This window comes from Corvus brachyrhynchos, unplaced genomic scaffold (genome assembly GCF_000691975.1).
Source record: "Corvus brachyrhynchos isolate BGI_N302 unplaced genomic scaffold, ASM69197v1 scaffold106, whole genome shotgun sequence".
Classification (NCBI taxonomy): Eukaryota; Metazoa; Chordata; class Aves; order Passeriformes; family Corvidae; genus Corvus; species Corvus brachyrhynchos.
Genome location: NW_008238834.1, coordinates 4,316,857 through 4,323,624, shown reverse-complemented (window position 1 = coordinate 4,323,624; position 6,768 = coordinate 4,316,857). Strand labels below are relative to the sequence as shown.

The following is a 6,768-nucleotide window of genomic DNA, read 5'->3' as shown; positions in this document are numbered from 1 at the left end:
AGCCCTCATTTCCTCTTCCCCTCCATGGAAGGGCTCAGCCTGCTGACACATTTAACCCAGTTACCTCCAACTATGCATGTGTGCCAGTTCTGTCCATTCAAGCTTGGTGCCAAAGCAAGACTTCAGTGCAGAGTGGAGTTCTTTTGCAAGATATAATAAAAGCTGCATGACATGATTGAGATGAGATGAGATGAGATGAGATGAGATGAGATGAGATCCACAGTTTTGGTTACCAGAGTAGAAGATGAGTTCTCTGAGGGGGCATCTGAGCAGCAGATACCCCAGGGTGCAGAGCTGTACCCTGGAAGGTATGCTCGGAAGGGTCAGCAGAAACTCCAGCACTTGTACAGGGGACCAGAATCCTTCTGGTGCTTTATGAGAGGCTTTTCCTGATTCTCTTCAGAGCACACCAGTGTGGAAGCCTTACTGCTGCTAAAGCAGACAGCTACTGAGGCTGAAGCCAGGTCTCTCACCTGACTGCTTGGAGGGCTGTGGCTCAGCTACACTCAGAGCACGCAGACCATATGGTGCCCAGATGATGTATAATAGCATTTATTCAGTGGCCTGGAGTTCTGATGTTTCACTGGCTGGCAAAAGGAACAACTTCCCGCTAAACAACAGTTATCAACAGGTGCCAGTGCTTGTGTTTGCTCTTTTGTGACACCGTGCCCATGCAATGCAGCCCAGAGCTCTGTGGAGGGGCTGTGCAGACAGCCTCACAAAATGATGATTAACAACTTCATGACAACATTAGCCAAAATGCAAGATTAAAGCACAACATGTAGTTAGCAAACAAGGTACAATTGTCTCCTTTTGTCATTAGGCTGTGGGATAAGAGAGGATCAGGCAGCCTTGAAATATTTTGGTTGCCACTTGCTATCCAGAGCCTTGCTAGCAGAAAGCTGCTAAATCAGCCTAGCCAAGCCAGAGGTGAAACTGATGTTCCAATGAGTTAGAGAGGGCCCAGTGCTCTTTAAACATAGCTTTTGTCACATCTACTAAAAAAGTGCTTTTATAATGAAAATGCCATAAGACATTTATTGTCCCACTCACACTCCAATCCGCATTGTGCTTGACACTGTACAAACACGGAGGACTGCTCACATCTCTGGAGCTCTGGGAGCATTGGCACAGAAGTTGCTCTTCAAACAGTTTTTCTCAGTGTATTAAGAGGAAATATTCTCAGCCTAATATAAAAAATATCTACTAGTCAGCTCAGGAGTCTGTCTTTCTCCCAGTGAACATGTAGCTTGTTTCAGGAGTCCAAACTACTTCTGACTATGGACAGGATAGGACAGACTGGCACTGCCCAAAGTTTCTCTCTTAACTCTGCTCTTACTTAGTATTTGGCTAGAGTAATAACATAATAGCATAAGGTTGTATAAAACAAGACTGTACTGTGCAAAGTGCCCCAAATTTTTTAATCAATATGTCTCATGGTGTCTGGATGCTTACACACAAAATGCCAGGGGCAAAAAAGCAATAAAAGCAACAAGACACTAGAAGTATTGTTCAGATAGCTGTGTAATAATCTTAGGCAATTTAATTTTCAGTGTTGAAAGTTAATTACTTACTTTAGGGAAACACCAATTTAATGTCTTCAGTCAACTAAGTGGCTAAGATTCGTTAAAAGGAACCCACATTACAAATACCTTCATGCCACATTGCTTTTATTTCCAGAGATAAAACTTCTCACCTCCCACCCCCAACGAACTTCTGTTCTAAACAGATTTTATACAGTGCTTTTCTCTGTAGCTTTTGGGAAAAAAAGCTCAGAGTGAACTTTTGTGGACCATGTAAGAACATGCCCAGATGTCACAGGTGTCTGACATTCAGCAGGGTATAGCTGAGAAATGCAAGGAAATTCACAAAATGAAAATTTTGACTGCAACAGAGATAAAATGGGGCAAGCTGTATAGGCAAGTCATTAATAAAATAGTGATTAGAGGCTAAAACTGAAGCAGATTATACCTTAAAAAAAAAAAAAAAACAAAACACCCCTCCTCATGCCCCAAGGTTAAGAACAGCAGAGTCAAGAAATGAGCCAGAAATACATATTGGTAGGTAAAGATAAATATTGGAAACTTGAATAATGTTGCTGAAATGGCCTTTCTAGGTGAGCCTCAATGAATTCAGTATACTTTGCTCGTAGAAGCATTGCCTGTTAATAGGCTTAAGGGAGGCATGGAGGGATTGGAAGGAGAATAAATAACTAAAATAAACACACCCTAACCTGTTCATAATAACAGCATCTCCCAAACGCTTTCCTTGATTTTATAGTCACTTTACAAACCACCGGGAGGTAACAAAAACATTCCTGCAAAGGGTGTGTGTGAACACAAAATCTGTCCTGGCTAGGAATAATCCAGTCAATCCAGAGGTGTAAAGAGCACTTTGAGATGGGAAAGTGTTGTGAAAATAGGCAGCCAGTACCCTTTTGTTTGATACTCACTCTTTCATAGCAATCCTTGAGACGAACAGTGAAAGAGGCATAATTACCAGCCCTGAAAACCTGGCATAAGGTAAGATCTTCCAGGCCTCACTAGTAAGAGCATCAGCCAAAAGTCTCCTCTTCTCCATTCACCCACTGCCCTCAGAGGACAGTTCTGTCAGGTGTTGTGCACCCAGAGATGTGCAGAGGAATCTGATCTGCACTTTCACCCCAGAGCCTGAAATGTCTGAGGTACTGCCATCCCCTTTAGATACTTGCCAGCATTTTAAAAGCTGCCACTGAAGTACTCTTTAATCCTGGAGGTGAAGTTTTGCTCATCAAAATTTGCAAAGCCTGCCTTACAGCTTGTTAGCTGCTTTGAATCTTATCTCAAAGTGAGGCCCAAGGTGTGGTACACAAAGTAGAGAAGGGAATGCCTTTCCTGCTTGAAGGTCTTAACCCTTCAGCATATGTAAGGCTTGTAATAGAAAGGGTAGATGCGGGCCCCTGACATGTGGAAGGCATTTAAGTGCTTGCACAAAGGATGGGAGGGGAGGGGAAGGGAGGAGAGGAGTCAAACATCAAATGGAAAACAGAACCCTGGAAAAGCTGCTGTCAGCTGCCAAAGCATGGGGCTACAAAAACGGTTGACTGGACAGTGGTTTCCAGCCTCTGGAGAAGTCTGACTACTGGAAGCTCAGCTAGAGGGTAATATGTCTGATCAGCTGCATCAGGAAATACTTGAGTGCCTCGGCCCCTATCTTCTTTTCTGGTATTTTAATCTTCATTAGTTTAGATGGCTACTCAGATACCCAAAATCTGTGTCCAGAGCTTGGGGCAGAAAATTTCAGGGGCAGCAGGCTGCATTCTTTGCATCAGGAACAGAGTAAAACCAAATACTTCTAACAAGTGTCATCACTGTCTTCTGATTGCTGTCCCATCCACATTGCAACTTGCTTCCAAATTCAGCTGCACCTGTTATCAGGTAGGTTTTCTGCTTATCATGCAGTTGTAACTAGCACTTCATGGCAACAGCTCATCCTCCTCTTTGGGATTCAGATAGCTCCATGTCATCTTCCAGCAAATGAATCAGAGTTCTGCATTTTTGCAGTGTATTCCTTACTCATCATTTTGTACAAGTTTGATGACTCCTTCTTCCTTCTAGGTCTGCATGTAGTAGAGCACCCCCTCATACAGCTGTAACACTGCTGCTGTTCTGTGCCCCACCTGGGCAAAGTGGCCATGGAATAGATGGATATGCTAAAAAACACCAATAACAACAGTTTGCATATCTAGACTTTCTACAGCAGAAAAACTAGTTATTGTTGGTTAAGTTATAAGGTTGTGTTCAATTAGGTTACCAAAAATTCAAAGTCTGAAAAAAATGCTGTCTTCTGACAATTGAAAATTGCATTTTTTTTTTTTAATTAGCAAATATGAAGGGCAGGCAAAGTGGGATGATTTAGATTCATGACCAAGTTCCCCTCTTTGCTAACAGGATAGCAATAATAGTGTTATAACTTGTGTTTTGCACAACATATATCTGAGGTTCTTATAAAGATACAATACCTTATCCCCTGAATTAGTAAAAGAAATAAACAGGCAAGCACTAGCGGCAAGTAATTTTGTTCCATTTAATTCTCTTCCCCAAATGAATCACAAAGTTCATGAGCTTATCTTACTAACATGAATCTTGTCAACTCTCCTTTTAACTAACTCCAGCCCTGTAGCTTTGAAGCTTGCTAGGGTTGTGGGGCATGGAGCTGAGCAAATTTCCCAGGAAATCGTGTGCATGTGTGTGGGAGGGGGCAGCGTGCCATGACTGTGGTCTCACTGTAGCTTTTTGCAACCATTTCCAGTGTCACAGTGACCTGCAGTTATTTGAAAAGGAAGTTTCCAGCTGCAAGTATCTTTAATTTGCAAGTCTTACCTACTCAGTGAAAGAAGCCTGCTGGGACTGGTATGCATCCCTATTAAAGTCATGTGAACGCTTTTTAATGTTTTTAATTACGCCGGTTACATGACACTTCTGATCTCAAGATGATTACATAGGGACTCTGGTTAGCTTTGCCTTTCACAGCTACAGAGTGCTACTGAAACAATTTTTATATTTAAGCACTGGGATGTGCCGAGTGGAACTAGAGATGAGTCAGCAGTAAGCTGGGGTTATTTGAATAGCAGAACGAGCCCTGCCTGCCGCTAGGAGACCGTCCACAAAGGTCAGACCAAGTGCTTAGGATTTAGACACCACCACCCTGGTGACAGGAATTCTCTCCAGACCTTGGCGGGTTTTAGAACAAGCACAAATGTGGCATTTGGAGGTTGCTGTATTAAATACCGGCTACTTCGTATGTAAATGAAGAATGCTCGACACCACTGCTACTATCCACAGTGAGGCGTGTCTGCCACACTGACAGATGCTGCTCTCTCCCCAGACAGAGGAGTTACGAGCTAAAATTAGTAACTATTAAAACAAGGATATTGGGTAAGGATCCGCTGAATCTCATCAACAAGAAATACTGAAGAGGAGGTAAGGAGTCACCACTGCCCTTTCTACAGGAGCTGTAATTCACATGTAGGGACAGCACAGCTCTCGAATCGACTGCCCCAGTATGGAAAGAGCTGAGTTGCTCAAGGATAATCAGGTGCTGAGCCACAGCAGCTTACAAAGCACGGTGTTCTAACAGAGTAAAGACAGTGAGAACCTTTACAAGTTATTACCTACACTGGCAGGAGTTAGTGTGGCGGGTGTTAAGCCAGATATAGGATGTGTGAGACAGTTCCCTGGCAAGCCACTACTTCTCACAAACAGTCCTGGAGAGGAAACGGTTTATAAGCTAAAACTCATTCAGGGTTAAGCTCTGTTGCCTCTGCAACCACAGGAAACAAGCATTCCAGCCCCACTTGTGAGTCATAGATTTTGGGAACTTCACCTTGAAGAGCAGGGAAGAGTCCTCTCAAGGTGGAATGGATCTCTTTTATTCTTTCTCCTGGGATCACTGCCTAAGCGCCTTCATTTGCCAAAAAAAAAAAAAAAAGAAAGAAAAAAGAAGGTACAATAAGAAACACAGCTGCTTGTGATGGTTCCACCCTCCCTTACTCAATTGTTCAGTGGTTTAACATTCAGCCTGAATGTTGCAGACCTACTTTTAATTCTCTCTTCTAGCTGAGAGGATTCAAGGGCACATTGTTCCCGCCCTCCACTCAAGTGACCTAGCTACAAAACAGCTGAATTAATAATAAAAATAAAAGGAGAAAGACATCCCACGACAAACGCCTTCATGTTCTGCTGACCCACTTCAGTGACAACACTTGAAAATTCTGTGGCTCTTATTGAGAATTATTTTGCCAGGACTAAGAATGCAATTAGTCTATAAAACCAGTGTTACTGGTTCCAGACACACACAGACTTTAAGGCACCCTCTGCATCAGAGCTGAGCAGGGGTTTAAAATTTCTTTGCAAGAGAAATCCCAGGCCTCTGAATTACACACCAAAAATCCATTTTTATCATTCTCTCTGACGTGCTTTTATGAGAACATTAAATGCCATTAAACTCGAGAGTAGAACCAAGATTCTGCTGAAGGCAAGGCTAAGAACAATAGTGTTAGTGAACTACAATTCATCATCACAAGGCCAAATGGCATATAGGTGTTGCTATACAGCAACACAGCCCTGGCCCCGTGAGCAAGCACTGGGGTTTAACAATTGGCATTTATTGCTGTAGGTAAATACCAGCTGCCTCACTCTAAGCCCCAGCAGTTTAGTTTATATCACAGGTTTTAGTCTTTCGTATGTAAACAAAGTTATACAAACATATACATTTAAATTTGCAAGTAGTTTTTTTCAAAGGTAATCTTACCAAAAGCAGAGCACTCACTGAGATACTGAGAAGTGAAACGCAGGAGCAGTGTCTCTGGTTTGAGTTACAAGGAAGTCTGTAAGTCCTTTTGAAACCCAGTCTTTGCCAAACATACACCACATGTGTGTCTGTGCATGTAACCTTGTAACAACGGCTTGCAGAGGCCTCGTTTTTTTTCTGTAATGAATGAATTTGACTAAAGCACCAAAAATTTGGCGCATGCAAGAGCTGCGATGTGAAAAATCCTGGCAGCATTAGCCCTTGCTGTGGGAGGAGCAGGACTTCTGTGGGAACGGAGAGTATTTTCCCCTATGCACAATGCACCAAATGAGCTCTTTGGGACTAAAAAAACCCTAAAAAACAACAAACAAACCAAAAACCCAAACCAAAACCAACAAAAACTTGGGTTGGGAGCCGCTTGCCCGTCGCAGCCGCGTTCGTGCCGGGAACTGTGCTGCCACCTCCTGGCGCGCACGC

At 43.0% G+C, this 6,768-nt stretch overlaps 1 long non-coding RNA gene across 1 annotated transcript; it reads right to left on the bottom strand.

Moving 5' to 3' along the window:
* Positions 1 to 1,653: 1,653 nt before the first annotated feature.
* On the bottom strand, positions 1,654 to 6,755 carry LOC108447655. Its single transcript, XR_001863322.1, has 2 exons — positions 5,365 to 6,755; positions 1,654 to 3,691 (listed from the first exon to the last, which is right to left on the bottom strand). It is a non-coding gene; the product is annotated as an uncharacterized LOC108447655 (long non-coding RNA).
* Between the last annotated feature and the right edge of the window lie 13 nt (positions 6,756 to 6,768).